General features: G+C 43.3%; 1 protein-coding gene across 9 annotated transcripts in view; it reads left to right on the top strand.

Annotated features, from left to right (window-relative positions):
- XYLB (xylulokinase) overlaps window positions 1–16,170 on the top strand; it is a 129,666-nt gene that overhangs the window by 79,581 nt on the left and 33,915 nt on the right. For 2 of the 9 annotated variants that reach the window (XR_003093320.1, XR_003093321.1), the window contains exon 16: window positions 9,008–9,113. The exons of the other annotated variants lie outside the window; for them this stretch is intronic. The gene's annotated coding sequence lies outside the window, so the exon portion shown is untranslated. The remainder of the gene's footprint in view (window positions 1–9,007; window positions 9,114–16,170) is intronic. 9 annotated transcript variants of the gene reach the window in all.

Genomic DNA, 16,170 nt, shown 5'->3' with positions numbered 1-16,170 from the left:
CCTGCTGAAATGCAGCTTTCTTGCACCAGTATTATACTAGTGTAACTACATTAAAGTCCTGATTCTAAAAAGAGAGGTGGGTTGGTCTTGTGGTTCAAGCATTGCTCTGAGACTTGGGAGATTTATTTCCTTTTCCTGGTTTGCCACAGACTTCTTCCATGTGCCTCAGTTCCTCATCTGTAAAACACCGTAATAATTCCTGACCTCACAAGGATAACTTGATTAATGTTTGTGCTCGGATAAGCCTGTAAAAATACCTAGAAACAAGAACCACCACTGTGTGGAAGATCAGGTTCAGGCACATAGAGGATTTTCTCTCTACCTCCTTCCTTCTGGCAGTAACTCACTATAGCTGAACAGAATGGCTCAAGTTACTGTATAGTTATGATTCTGATGAGTGGTCTCCTGGCACCATCCACCTGCACAGAGACCTGGTCCAAAGGTCATTAAAATCAATGAAAAGACTCATAATGACTTCACTGGGCCTTGGATCAGATCCCATTACCAACAGAAGGGAAGAAAATGGGAAAGTGGAGCTAGGCTTCATAGTGCACCTGTCTGTCCTGCAGAAGCTGTTTTGTAGCTGGGGTTAGAGTTCCATGGGTTGGGAAGGGAAAAGATTTTGCTTTTTCCCCTTCAAGCCTACTGGGATACTGGAGAGCATGATCATACTCAGTAAGGTCTCATGCTGCTTCTCTCCTGCACATTCAGCAACTCCCAGGGGCTTTTGAAGAGCTATCAGTAGGGTGATAATGGAAACAAGCCTGACCATCATCCCCTCCTGGCTTGATTGGTGTCTTCCAGTTGAGAACATGAAATAAGGGAGCAGTATGAGGCACACACATGTGGGCTAGTCAGAAACTGAACACTTTATTGCAAAACAGCCTTTGAGATCCTACAGTTTTTCATTCTGCATCAAAACAAAATGAGCATTGCAAGTGCTCATAGGAAAAAACAACCCCCACCACAGAATAGGCAACAGTTAAGTCATTAGGGTGCTTGTCTGGGATGTGGGAGACTGAGGTACATATCTGGTCTGCCTGACTTAGAGCAGGGACTTGAACCTGGATCTGTCATATGCTGGGCAGTAGGGCAGTGTGAAGCTTTGGTAGCCAATTTGATTTGGAGGAGATTCGGCCCGATTCAGTGGCCGAATCTCTGAATCCGAATCAAATAGGGAGAAGCATTAATTTCTCTGAATTGAATTGGAAACCTCTGAATCGATTTGGAGATTTGGCCGTAAACTGTACAAGCAGGCACTCGGCAGTGCTAGTGGGAGCACCTGGGGGAAGCAGCCAGATGAGCCCTGGCTAGAGCTGGCAGCCATGAGAGAAGCCATGGGGGCTGGGGGGGAATGGTCAGGGATCTGGGGGGAATGATTGGGAGCTGGGGGGAAGCCCCTGTTCGTTCCCCCAGCTCCCCAATCATACCCCCCAGCCTCCACGGCTTCTCCTGGGGCTGCCGGCTCAAGCTGTAGCTTGTCCAGCTGTTCCCCCAGCTGCACCCCCCCCGGGGCGAGGCAGGCAGTGCTAGCATCCCCAGGAGAAGCCGTGGGAGCTGGGGGAATGATCAGGGAGCTGGATGAATGATTGGGAGCTGGGGGATGGAACTGGGAGCTGGGGGGAAGCTCCTGTTTGTTCCCCCTGGCCCTGATGATTCTGCCCAGCTCCTGGTTCGGTTCCCCAGCTTCAAATTATTCTCCCAGCTCCCCAGTCGTTCCACCCTGCCTGCGTGGTTTCTCCTGGGGCTGCCTGCGGGGGGGGGGGGCGGGGGGGGGAGCCGCGTCTTGAGCTGGCAGCCCCAGGAGAAGGTTGCGGGTGCCTGAGGGAATGATTGGGGAGCTGGGGGGAATGATTTGGGGCTGGGAAAATGAATAAAGGCGTCCCCCCAGCTCCCTATTTGATTCCCCCAGCTCCCACAGCTTCTCACGTGGCTGTCAGCACTGCCTGCTTTGCCCCGGTGGGGGCGGGGGGTAGCCAGGGGAGCAGCCGGATCAGCTGCAGCTTCTGGGGCTGCCTGCTCAAGCCGGGGCTCGTCCAGCTGCTTCCCCAACTGCTCCCGCTGGCACTGCCTCCCCATATAGTTTATGGCCGAATATCTTCAGTTTCGGCCAAACTGAATTGGGACAGTGATTCGAATCATCGTCCCTCCGAATGGCTGAATCCGAATCCAAAGCAAATACATTCCGCTTTGCACAGGCCTGCTGGGCAAGTGCCATAAATACTAGGCTAGTAGAATTGGTCTGTGTCTTGGTATCTCCTTTGTAGCTGCTTCACTTCGTATTAAAAATATGCATTTGTCCAGAGAGAGGGTTTGAGAGACTCCATAGCCTCACATTGAGAGAGTTGTCCTGTGACCTAGCTGACACAGAGTGTTTCTGCTCCCAATCAAGCAAACATCATTCCAAGTAAATTACTGCCCCTGAAATTCTGTGTTGGACTGAGAAACCTTTTTTGCAACCTGATATTTTCCAACAAAAAACATTTTGTTGTTTGCAACTTTCTCTCCCAACCTTTACTATGTTTCATTATACTGTGAATTCCAGCCCAAAAGCTGTGGGTGCTTTCTAGCTAACACTTTGTGCTGTTTGCTATTGTATGTAATTGGCTTCTGTTCAGTCAACAACCTTGGTTGGACCCTTGGACCTTTTGCAGTTTCCTTACTCCTACTTTCCACTTGTCAATAGAATGAGCCTAACACCATCTCTCCCATTACCAGTGCTTCTGTTGTTCCGTGTATGTATGAGTCTCCATAATTTAGATGACTCTATCATATGCTTTAGTCTATTCTTTAATTTTGCAGAGTCTAAGTCAATTTACTTTTGAAAAATTAACCAGTCTGTGCCCTTGAAAAGTCATTGCATCCTTTATTATCGCCAAATGTGGTAAGTTTAAGAAAATGATTAGCAAAGGTGTCACTCATTTCTGCACACTGTATATCAGATTGGACTGCTGTGAAGTAGTGAACCATGTTAAAGCTGTGAAATCAGCCCTGTTCTACAGGGAATACAGCCAGCTGCACCAATTTTACTACTTTTTCCCTTGCAGATTCAAGAGTGATTGGAATAGAGTTTGACAGTTTATTTACAGATTTGCTGTGACTGACAGGTTGCCAGAGGGGAAATGTTTGTACTCCCTGAAGATGTTTTTTAGTAACTAAGGCTAAATATCTGACATGGACAAAGCTGCAATTTCTATGCAGAAGCTAATCAACAGTCCTGTTACTGAGGAATTGGATGCACCTTCTCACTTAAACCAGAGCAAAAAATATAGGGGCTAGTCCACCATTGCCACTGATTTAAATCACTAGACAAGTTGCAGGATAAAGTGAGTGCAAAGTGTTACTATAAGACTCTTGGTATCACACTCTCATTTTTGCACTGCTGTAACTGTTTACAGAAGGTATGGGGCAAGAATAAATTTGGCCCCTAGAGTCTAATCCTAATATTTCACCTGTGGAGAATGGAAAGTAATTCCTCTGACATCTTCAAGGCCCCCAAGTGTGATCGGCGTTATTCCCATAACTCTGAATGTTTAAGTTTTTTAAGTTCTTCTGTGGTTCAACCTTGGAATGCATTAGGCCAAATCTTACTTTCTTTCTTTATTCTTGCAAAACATCCCTTTGGGCATCTATACATGTGCTTTGAGGTGGGAGGAGGGAGTTTAATCAGAGCACTCTAATTAAAACATCTGCAACGTCTTGTGTATTCAGCATCCCGCACTTCAAAATCAAGTGTCCTAGCTTTTCTTATACACAGATGAAAAATGACATATAATACCAAATACATCTCAAAGTGCTTTGCAGTGCATCAGCAGAGGTTTGGGCCAATAAGATTATTTCCATAATAAAAGATACTAGATACGATCCCCCCCATCTCCACCTACCCTATTTCCTTAGCTATGCATTGGCATTTAGATGTGGTTGTGATTTTGAAATATTTACAAGATTGCTCAAGTTTTCTAAAGTGACCACATTATACATATATACATATATCCATATATATTTTAAAGTATTGTACATATAAAACATTATATGTATATGTATGTATATGTGTTATATATTTACAGAAAATCTGTAAATAAACTGTGTGTGTGTGTGTGTGTGTGTGTGTAATATATGTGTGTGAAATAAAAATAAAAATGTTTTATATGTACAATACTTTAAAATATATTAAAGCAGCTCAGATTTCAAGTGCCTGCTGAGGACACATCTTAAAAAGACAGGATTTTCACAGGTTGGGTGCTGTAACACTATCTGAAAGTCGCGATCATTTTGGGGCTCATAAACTGAAGTGTCTAATATCACTTTGCTTTGGAGATTAAGGCCTGCTGTTTTTTTCCTCCTTATGGTTCCTGTGTATATCTTGTACATCTGCCATGAAAATGTACCAGTCCCACCACAGAATCACTGCATTGTCCCCTCACTACACTGGTTGATGCAAATGGAAAAAAAAATACTGTTTGTTTAAAAACAACTATGTGACAAGTTTGGTGATATTGGGGTGACTCCTTGGCTCCAAACTTCTCTTCACTGGTCCTCCACATTTGTAGGAAGCAGACTAGAATATGCCCTGGGGTAATTCTTCCCCAAGCAAATTGCAGTCTCTCCAGCCCCAGACCAGACCTTACACTTCCAGGAGAGGAGGTCTGCCAGCTTGTGGAATTGTTCCCCTTTGATTTGCACATTATTAGAAATCAGTGGTTCTCAACCCTTTTAGACTCAAGGCACCCCTTATTTGGCTTGAGGCACCCTTCAGAAAATGGCAGCTCTTAATTTTCACTTTTTTTTTTTTTTTTTTTTTTTTACTACAGAAAAATAATGCAGAAATTCTTCTGTTGCAGGACCATAACAGGGCAGACTGTTTTCAATGCTATGGATTAGTACTAATAGGCAGATCTGTGTCAACCTGGCAGAAGGCAGTGAGTGGGGTCCCCCAGGGTTTGGTACTTGGACCACTGCTTTTCAACATCTTCATGAATGATCTGGATGTGGGGGTGAAAAGCACACTGGCAAAGTTTGCTGATGACAAACCAGACCCAGAACCAGGTGCTGTTCAACACTGAGAATTGTAAAGTGCTCTGTCTGGGAAGGAAAAATCTGCAACAAGCTTACAGGCTCAGTGGTGTTACGCTAGCTAGCACCATGTTTGAAAGGGACCTGTCATAATTGACCATAAAATGAATATGAGCCACGAGTGTGATGCTCATTTAGTAGAGCTAACAATACGTTGGCATACGTCAACCGATGCATCTGAAGCAAAACTAAGGGAGTTATTCTCCTGCTCTACTCGGCATTGGTCAGGCCACAGCTGGGCACTGCACTTCAAGAAGGATGTGGAGAAGCTGGAGAGAGTTCAGAGAAGAGCCATTCATATGATTAGAGGGCATACGAGGAAAGGCTATCATATAAGACTGTTCAGCCTAGAAAATAGAAGACTTTAGGGGGATTTGGTGGCAGCTTACAAATATATCAGGTGAGAACATCAGGGGCTAGGCGAACAACTGTTCACCAACGTGCCCCAGGGAAAAAACCAGGAGCAACAGTCATAAACTCCAAGAAGAAAGTTTCAGACTGGATATAAAGAACAACTTCTTCATGGTTCATGTGACTGGACTCTGGAATAGACTCCCAGAGAGGGTGGTGCAGGCACCTACCCTGGAGATCTTCAAAAGGAGACAGGATGCACACCTTGCTGGGGTTGTTTGACCCTAGCAGTCTTTCCTGCCTAGAAGGGGGGGGGGGGGGGTGGCTGCACCCAATGATCTCATGAGGTCCCTTCCAGACCTAAACTTCTGTGAAAATGATGGTGGGGGTGCTTGAACTAAAGCTCGTTCAACTAATTAGAACGCATCGGAGCAGACATCCTGCACATGTACAGGAATCCTTTAATTTCAGTGATGGAAACCGGGGGGGGGGGGGGGGGGGGGGGGTTTTTTTTGGGTGGGGGGGGGGGGGGGGGGGGGGGGAGCGTTTGCTTTTCATGGGTGGTTCTGCTTGCTTGTTTGTGGATGTCAACTCAGAATAACCATTGACTTCCATGCGTTTACACTGGTGTGCAGAGATCAGAATCAGGCCTGAGGAGACTGTAAAAATAGAAACTTTGGTGGAAGAGGCTCTTCCTAGCCATATACTGTATGATATATGTATATATTTCTGTATTAATATTATACTTTGTATTCCCAGAAATAGTATTAAATATTGGCTCAGAAAAGTATTCTGTTCATTAATACTTTAACAGGCACAAAAGGTTTTGTACATTGAAAAGGTTAATTATACTATGAATAAAATAAAGTACTTGAATAAATTGTATGTTTTATAGGTAACAGAGGTTGAAGGTGGGCAGATTTGTCTAGCACAGAGAAAAAGCACTTTTTTATTAGACCGACTTTTTTATTAGACCGTTAGGTGTTAAGAATCGCTGCCAACGAGTGAAATGTAATCTGAGTATTTATGAGCAAGGTACGGATGGATTTTCAGGAGACAAACTAGACATGTGCCTGTGTTCCTATCTGCCAGTCTTACAGTTTGCTTGCTCCGTATCACAGATTTGGGTGGGTGGTTGTTTATTTCTTTCTGTTGTTTCCGCTTGATCTGTCTGGACTGTTTTTTCTACTCTCAAGTGGATTCATTCCAGCACATTTTTGTTGTAATCAAATTATGACATCAAGAAAGGGGCTGAAAACATGATTTATGGAGAAGCTGAGAAGGGGGGGGGCAAACAGCATTTTTCAGTTATGACCTTCTAGAAAAACAAGCTGCTTTTTAGTACTGTTATCTCAGGCATGAGTCACAGATGCTTGAGCATGTTGCATTAGGCCACAGATTTAAGGAACGACTGCAGATTTAAGGAAGACTGAGCCAGATTAACCTGGTGGTTGGCTGTGGCAAGAAGGTTTAAAACTGCACCATGTTTTGCCTGCTTCTGTCCCCTTGCTGTGGTGACAGGAATTGCATCTAGTATTATATTGGGAGATGGCAGCTAAATTTGATTTTGGAGCTCAGTATCAATGCTGTAGGCAAAGCTATGACAAGAGTTTGGCATCTGTCCATAAACGATATTCTGTAGGAAATGAAAAATTGGTAAGAGGGGATTTGCAGTGAAGGAAATATGTTCTGCCTCTGTAAGGGAAGCAGTGTATGTGATATGATGCCTATAGCCAAGAACAATGGGAATGCAAATCAGAATGCAGTCATCTTGACTTCTGAAGATCAAAGTGACTTTTGAAATGATGGATTTGGAGCCACAAGGCTTTCTGGAGCTTGACAAGTGGGAGGGTTAGAAGGAAGTGGGGACTATAATTATTGGAAAATAAAGATAAACAATAGTTTCTGGAAATGCTGATATAAATGCTGTAATACTGTGGAAATGTCCTCCAGGTCTGGCAGTGAATTCTAACAACTTTTGGCATGAATCAAATCCTTGACTGGGTTTTTGGGATGAAGAAAGAAGAGATGCCTAGGATGTATTAGGGAGAGTGTCTCTTGGGTTTTTTTTGACCAAGAGCATATGAAGAAAAATGTTGGATAGCATTTTCCCTTCATGTGGCAGGAGCAGGGTCCCAGCCCTTGCCATTTTTCTGTGGGAACGGCCATGCCAGTCAGGGACTCACGTGTCCAGATCTGGTTGTATGGCATGGCCCCGGTGCACGGAGGAACACAGCTGCTGGCATCCCAGGAGCATGAGAACACGTGCCCCAGAGAACTGGACCTGATTGGCCCGCAGTGAGAAGTAGGCAGTTTAAAGGGAGGAGGCTGAGGAGAGCTTGGTGTTCAGTGTCTCTGGTGGGGAAAAACCTTACCGAAGACAGCAGGAGGGGACAAACCCTGAAGAAGATCTGTGTGCCACACCCTCAGGAGCTGCCAAGACTGGGACAAGCCCTGAGCAGGGATTGACTCTCTCCCTTCCCCCGGAAAGATAAATAGACTGGGGAACGGACAGCGTGGGTCCAAAGTCCAAACTGATCTCCTAGGGGAAGAATATCCGGGGGAAAGGTTAGGTGTAAACCAGCTGAAGAAGGAGGGAGTCGGAGAGAGCAAGTGAGTTGGTCTGCAGGGAGGAGTGCAGACCAAGGAGAAAACTGAGGCAGCTAGGGAAAGGTTACACGCATCCTGCTGGTGAGAGAAAAACTGAGCAGAGACGCGCTGCCTGTGGCCGTGCATACCCTTGGAGAAAGGAGAAAAGATCTGGGAGGTGTCCCATAAATTTTGAGTTATAAGAGAAATTGAGGGAGGAGAGGACCATGGGTAAATAAGTTCTCTCTTGGATTTAACTCTTCCAGATCAGTGGGGAAAAAGGGTGAGAACCTTAACCTGAAGATTTGATTTAAATTTAAGGGGAAGCCACACCCATTACTCAGAAATCGACAATTGAGGCGGCCCAAAGGTGAAGGGCCTGGGGTACTCAAGGGAGGAACTGCTAATGAGGTCACGAAGATGGTTCTTATTTGAGTCAATGAGGGTAGTCATATAGTGATGGAACTGGTGGAGAGAGAAGACAAGGCACTGTGAGTTAATACCGGAGAGAGAGAGAAGCCAGGATAGGCTCCACTTGACATCTGTGAAGAATAGTAACCATCCATCCAGCAGGAAAGGGACAGAGTGTGGGTGCAGGGGAGGTGGAGCCCTGCAGAAGATCCACCATGGGATCAGATGGACTGTCAAGTCAGAAATTCATCCTCCTGAATATACATTTTCCATCAAGACATGGCAGGCGAGTGAAAGAGCGAGAGTCAGAGGGCAGTATAACCTGTTGCAGTTCTGAAGCGGAAAAATGTGACCTGCTCACACACCATCGGAGAAGTTTAAATGTGAATGTATGGTCCATAAATAATGTTTTAGTTTCTCTCTCTCTAATTTTGGCTTTTTTAGGTGATAGTTATAGACTGAGGGTTTGCTTCAAAGAAGCAAAATCCCTCCACCTGTAAGGGTTGTTAAGAGGCTGCTGGAACTTTACCCCCTACTTGAAAGCGAGAGTGAAAGAGACACAACTGTCATGTCTTTTATCAAGGGCTGTCATCAGAAGTGAGGAGCTTCAGAACCAGAGGGCGTACAAGGTGGAAGAGGCACAAATGGCAGGAGGCTTTACTGAAGATACTCGTCTTCTGGCTGCCAAGGTAATCAGTAGCCACTTACAGAGCTCCAGTAACCTCCTATTGTTGCCCCAATAGAAGAGAAGTTGAGGTTGCCTTGCACACTGCAACTTCTCTGTCCTGGCAGGAAGCATCACAAACCAGGAGCGCAGCATTCTAGTTTACACACAGGTCTGAGTCAGGTTGGTAGCTAGAAGATTTCCTTGGAGTTATTTACCCGGAAACATTGGCTACACTTCTAATTTGTATCCCTTTAAAATGTATGTAATGAAAGTGGTTATAATATGCTTTTTGCTTGACTTCGTATGTTACCCAGGTGTCTTGTAGTGTAATGACTACACTGTTGGAGAGAGAGAATGAGTAAACAAAGTAGCTTGAATACAGTCAGCAGTAGTCTTTGTCTAGCCTGGGTGTGAAGACCTGTGTTTCACTAAGGAGAGAGATGCTGTTTAGCATGTGAGGAGTATCCTCAACTCTTTGAGAGAGATGTTATGAAATCCTTAACTTCCATGGTTATGGTATCAGACAGGGGCTGAGATTGAATTCCTATCCAAAATACAATTTCTGGTAGATACTGCAATTCCTGTTTGTGGTCCATGACATGCATGAAAGAATACTACCAAACTGATATAAACAATTAAAAAAAAAAAAAAAGGATGAGCAGAGTGATCTGAGATATTTATAGAACCGTCAGCACAATAGCCATGTTATCTAGAGCTTTTATCGTTAAGTTCTGCAATGATTGGGTTACCTTGTTAAGCAACAATTAAATTATATTGCAAGGAATGGCAAGCTTAGAGATCAACCATAGAGCTGTGAACTGAAATTACAAATGTTATTGAGTTTGTGATTTATCGCCTAAAGACAAGAGCATTGTTACAAAGAGAAGGTTATTTTTTTTCTAACCCAAGGACAGTTGTATCCTGCCTTTAAAAAAAAAAAAAATCAGCATTTGTTGCATTGCATCCTTGAATTATTCATCAAGACCAGACACTTTCTTGTTCAGTTCACTTTGTCATTTTCCTCTAGCTTATTCTCAGCATTTTTGATGAAAATATAACACAATAGCATCTGATTACAAGAGACATTCAATTTACTAGGTGTCTTGATTGGAGGGACATTTTCTGTGGTCCAAGCTGAAATCGGATGTTCTTTGTTTTAATGGACTATTCATGTTTTATGGTGAGGTAGCAAAAGTTCTGTGGTGCAAGATCATTCTTTTAACTTAAAAAAATATATATATTAATTTTAATGAAGAAATGACATTTTTCATTACTTCAGGGACTCCATTTGGGACAACCCAGAGTTATTCAAGGGCCAAATCCTGAATTACTTTCTCACTTTGTTCCTTATTCAGGTATGGCTGAAATCGCTGGGTGTTTTATGGGGTTTGTCCAGCAGTGGGTTGTGATACTTTAAAATGGTGTAAAGTTTCCTGGTTCCTTACACACTGTTCTTTAAATGGGTCAGACTAGGTGCTGAACAGTGCTTCTGTCTTTTGTTGCTTTCTTCCATAATTTACTTTATTTACATATTTTAGTGTTTCAGAGCAAAGTGCAAGAGTCAATTTTCTTTTGAATAATTAAACAGACACATGTCCTTGGAAAGTCATTGTATCCTTTATTACTGCTAAATGCGAAGAATTGGGAAAGAAGTGCATTTTTTGACTGTCAGACTGGATATAATATGAAGTAGTGAAGTCTGTGAATGTTCATGGTATGTTGTGGGGGTTGTGTGGTGAGCCAGACCCAAGAAAAAGGGAAGGGGCTTTAATGTTGAAGTAAGAAGATTGGAGAAAAAATTCCATTCATCCTGCTGCTGCATAGGAAAGGCAGTTTATCATTTTCCTTTATCCGAGATGTTGACAATGATTTGATGGGGTTGGTGGTCCATCAGTGAGTTTCCAGGCTACAGGTGTAGAGCAAGTCAGTTGATTGAAGATGTTGACTTCACCGGAAGGAAATTAATGGTAAAGAAGCAGTCCCAAGGCTTCTGATGGGGAGACAAGGTTCCTTGGGTGCCTGATGGGGAGAAGCATTTATGTGTATGTGCATGAAAGAGAAGGGGAGGTTGGAAGAGTTCTGTAGCCTTCTATTAAGGGCAGCTGGGGTCTATATGAGGAAGGTCCAGTGGCCTGTTGGGAAATGAGGAAGAAGTGAAGGAGGGTTCTGCCTTGGTCTGCAGTAGGTCTGGCTGGCTTTGAACTGTGTGTGAGACCAAGGATTACAGGTTCTCATTGAAATCCTAAAGTAGATGAAGCTGTAACATTATGTCCAGTAGTGATGTTTGCTAAACGGTGAAAGGTACCAGCTGGTGTGGGTAATCTGGTTGCCAATTCCATTTTAGGAACAATAAGTACTCGCTTGTGGTAGTTTGGAGGCAAAATAGTCTTTGTTAAATATCACTTTATTTCACTGTTGTCTTGGCTGCCACCCTGCTAGTCCCTCCTTTGGTGGTGAGCAGCCTTAACTGTGAGATGTAGCTCATCGTCTCCGGGCACCATGCCACAGCTTTTAGAATTGTCACTTTTCACCTCCACTGCTCATCTAAACTCTATTTTTTGCCTAATAGTTGCTGCTAAAAATCTACAGTTTCATCAACTTCCAGATAGCTTGTTTTCCCATTAGTCACATTTTTGCTTAAACGTAACAACCCAAATACGTATTTTCTTTTTTAATACCATGTTACAGCTTGGCTGGGCTTTTTGGCTAACTCACCCTGTTGGCCTATGTTGCACGCTATAGGGAGATTCTGGTTGCTTCTTTGTGGCGGAGGCAACTTACGGAGTCTGTTCTGGATACAAGGGAGGTGGAGTCCTCTATTTCGGTAGAAGTGACAAGGGCCGGTTCAGACTGGCACTTGTGATTTGAATGACCTTTAAAGCCAAATTTTCTGGGAAGTGATACTGGAGGATTTTACCCAGAGAAAGATGGGGACCACCTCCCTGTGTACAGCTATCCTAGTAGTACTCTTATTTTGGAATTACCTACAAGCTTTCTTGAATTGCACAGCTGTGTTAAAATGTTAGGCTGCAAGGGAGGCAGAAGCCGAATGTATTCAGTTTGTGGCATCTCAGTAAAAAAAAAGTAAGAAAGCAAGGTAGCAAAAGTGCAAAGGGGTTCCCAGAAGAGCAGTCAGGGTCTACAGAGATGAACATCTGGGGAAAGTTTACAAGAACAAAATATACAAAATATGGCTAAACAATGACTACTGTGGGAAAGGTATAAAAATCAAGCAAGGAGAGTAACCGCTAAATGTTGTTGAAATAGTTGTTTTTGCAGAGTTTCTTCATACCTGCCAGTGTATGTGACGGGCCTCAAAATGGGGGAGGACAAATGACAGAAACGTGGAACATCTGTATTTGGGTGCGCATTGTGCTCTGGGCTCTGCTTTATGTGGTTTTACAGTGCGTAAACCTGTTTTTTAAAGAATGTTTCGTTACCATCTGAATCAAGTAAATCAGATCCTCAAGCTGTAGCAAGGGAATTGGGATGGGACAAGTCTGCAAAACTCGATGAGAGCTTGAGAGTGGCAAATTTTATCCATTTTAAAAAAAAATATATTTTCTTTCTGAAAACCATAACACTCTTCTTAATTGCCATGAAGTACTGCTGGTAAGCTCAGTGTGACTCTCCAGCATTCCTGAGATGGGCATGCTGGCGAGGACTACGAAGGAGAATGGTTGAGAATACAACATGGAGGATTTGATTGGGTTGAATGAATGGAAGGGCTCTGATGAGCATTACTTTGGGTGTTTGTTGCCATCTCTTGTCAGTACTCCTGTCTTATTGCAGTTGAATCTATAGACTAACATTCTGTAAATGGTGTAACGTGGACGCCAAAAAATTATACAAAGGCAGCTTTTACCATCTACCTTTTCCCCATAAACTTCTGTCTGATTCCATGTGGTTGAGTGTGGTGACATTTAAAGCGCATTAAAGTGGGAATTTATAGCACCTGTTAAACTAGAGGATATTTCAGGCTTGTACTGAATGTGCTTTTCCCTCTTAGTTCTGCCAAATGCACCTGAACCTAGACCTGAAATAAACCCTTGCTGTGCCAATCCGGACCATCTGTTGAAGAGAGGCAGCTAACGTGTAATTTCTTAAGGTGGAATGACGTTGTTTAAAGGTTATGTTGGCACAAGAAAAAGAATGATTGCAAGAAAAAGTACAGACAGGGATGGCTTCCAGGCACTGTTGTGTTCACTTTATCTAGGTCTAGCTTCGAGCCAGTCTGGTCCAGTCATAATATTGACTGCATTAAATTATACTGAGTGCCAATGCTTCCAGGGGCATATCCAGGAATCAGTGCAGAACAGGAAAGCCTCAGTCATACCCACTTGCCCCCACCTGCATTACAGTTACAGAGAGTAATTGTGATGTAGGAGTCATTGAGTGTGTCTACATGAGACTTTTACTACTGAGATGCCTAATTATCAATGCAGTAAAATGTCAGCATCTACACATGCGACTGCAGTAAACTAATAAACTCTTCCTTAGGATAGTGCTGCTCATCACAAATACTATCCGACAGCGGTGTTATTTAGTATGCTGCAGTGCACGTGTAGACGCTGATGGGGCTGGCTGGGACATGAGGGTGCTAAGTCAGATCCCACTATATCCAGCTGTGCTCATCTATGCAGATTTTAGTTACCCCACAGCAGTACCAAGTAAGCTATTAAATCTATGGAACCAGAAAAACTTTATTACAGGCTGATACTGCTCACTCCCCAAGAGTGTACCCTGCCTCGCTCTGGTATTTCATTTAAAAGCAATTTGCCTGAATAATATAAAATATGCATGATGGGTGAACACAGACGAGCTCTGTTAATATATTCTAATTAACTTGCTAAAAATATTTTTAAATCTTAATAAGCTTAAAAAGAATTTTCGGAAGATCAGATGCCATGTTAATGAGCAGGGTATAAAAACAGAAGTAGATAGAGTAGCTAGGTCTTTGGCAGTCACAATGCCCTCTATCATCATAGCATTTTTTTTTCCTATGGCCAAAAGAGTCTTTTCATGTTAAATTTTAAAGTTTTGTTGGGTGTGTAATTTTTTTTTTTTACTGGCTATTTTGGCATAACAAAGAATGTGCAAAAGTAGTTCCTCTTAGGGTTTATTTTGGTGGTGGTGTTGCTTTTTAATTATTATACCTTAGGAAAAATACTAATTATACTTACAATAAATTATTTGCATGTTGGTATATGTGAGAGCGACTTCCCTTTTTACATATGCTATAAATCTTAGATTGTGGTTCTTTCTCTCTTCAGGCTATTAGGTTTCTATGGACTGTATTTCATTCCTTAGCACCTATTGTTGCTTGGCAACAGCATCCAATTTGCATGAGCCCAGCCCAGTGAATGGGTAGCGACGTAGAACTTTTCTTTTAAGATATATTGAGATGGGAAACATAATGGTTTTCTGCTGAGTAGAACAATTCTTTAAAAACCAAACCAAAGTGAAAAACCATCTCTCCATATCTCTGTTGCTCTGTATGTACTTTGCCCCTAATTTTGCAGTGAAAAAAGAGAACGTAACCATCAACTGGTGTTAATTTTGTCAAAAGGGTTTGCAGGACTCTCGAGAGTTTCAGCTGTTAAAAATTCACATTCTGAGTTAATTTGGTTTGATCCCTAATATTTAGAGTTAGTGTTGTGGTGTCTATAGGCTAACTGAGAACCAGGGGTCCGTTGTAGTACGTGTTGCATGCTCATACATAACGGGACTCAGTGAAGTGAAGTGACTTGTCCATTGTCACGTAACGGGGAGGTTTTGCCCGTGTAAACCCAACAGGATTATATCCTTGATGGAATTGCTCCCATTCTGGCAAATTATATCAGAAATGCAGAACTAGATACTGAGGTTTACAGACAATGCTGTTGGTACAAAATAGTTGGGACTTAAATTCTGTTAAATCCAGTGTTTCATTCTGCATTTTGCCCCTTTTCTCCACTTCAAGAGACTAGAGCTGAGTGAGATGCCATCAGCTTCAATTTGCAGAGGCTTGTGCCAAATGGATGTAGACTCAAGTTCAGATCCCAGACTGGATTTTCCGAAGTTTGGGGTAATTCTGGCTGTGGTAGTCTTATGTGAGTTGTTGCATAAAACCACATTTTTTTAAAAACTGTATTTGAAGCTGAATTCAAATATCCCTGAAGCATGTTCTGTACCCTCATCACTTAAGGTCTGGTGCCTGAGGGCATGCCTTCTCCATTATGAACCTCCTCATTTCATGTTGTGGTTCTATGCAATTTGAGGCCCCTTTTTACTTATGCAGGTATAGGTGTGATTGAATCTAATGTGTGATCTACCCAGTTGTGCCTTCTGCTATACCACACGTGCCTTATTGCTGGTGTAGGGGGAGCCTGACCCTGGGAGCCCCTCTTGCTGAGGAGGCTCACAGCCATGGGGGCCACATGTAGCCAGGACGGAGAGTCCCGCAGCTGATGGGGCTCTGGGTCTCACTTGCACGTGGGAGCACAGACCCTGCAGCTGACGGGGCTCAGCATAGCCAAGACTCAGAGCCCCATCAACTGCGGTGTCTCCAGTCCCAACTGCACATGAGGGGCAATCAGGAGCCAGAGCTCTGTCAGGCGCAGGACTCTGTCCTGGATGCAGATGAGGCATAGCGGGGACCAAGACCCCAATGTGAGCTCGAGGCATTAATGCACCTCTGAGTCTTGGGGATCGTGGCAGCTGCAATCCCCGTCGGTGTGAGCCCTGTCAGCTGATGGGGCTCCCAGCTGCAGGAGAGACCCTGCTATACATGCAAATTAAAGCTGAATAGCAACCAGCTATAAAGGGAGTATAGATTTTCCAGGTCTAACTTTATATCTGGTTGGAGCTTTTTATTGCGTGATAGCTACTTTGCATGTGTAGCTGGTCTATGGGTTAACGTGTAGAGGGGGGCCTAATGTGTTTTTTGTATCTCCTAGGGGCAGGATTTTCCTGGCTGTATATTAGCTAGTGGAGAACTTCATGCTTTGTACAATAAGAATCGTTAGGCCTTGGTTATGTTCCTGATTCACTGACTTTCCATATGACTTTGGATAAAGTTATTTCTTTGTAATATATCT

The sequence above is a fragment of the Alligator sinensis genome, unplaced genomic scaffold, assembly GCF_000455745.1.
Source record: "Alligator sinensis unplaced genomic scaffold, ASM45574v1 scaffold599_1, whole genome shotgun sequence".
Lineage (NCBI taxonomy): Eukaryota > Metazoa > Chordata > Crocodylia > Alligatoridae > Alligator > Alligator sinensis.
This window is presented reverse-complemented; position numbering and strand designations above follow the sequence as displayed.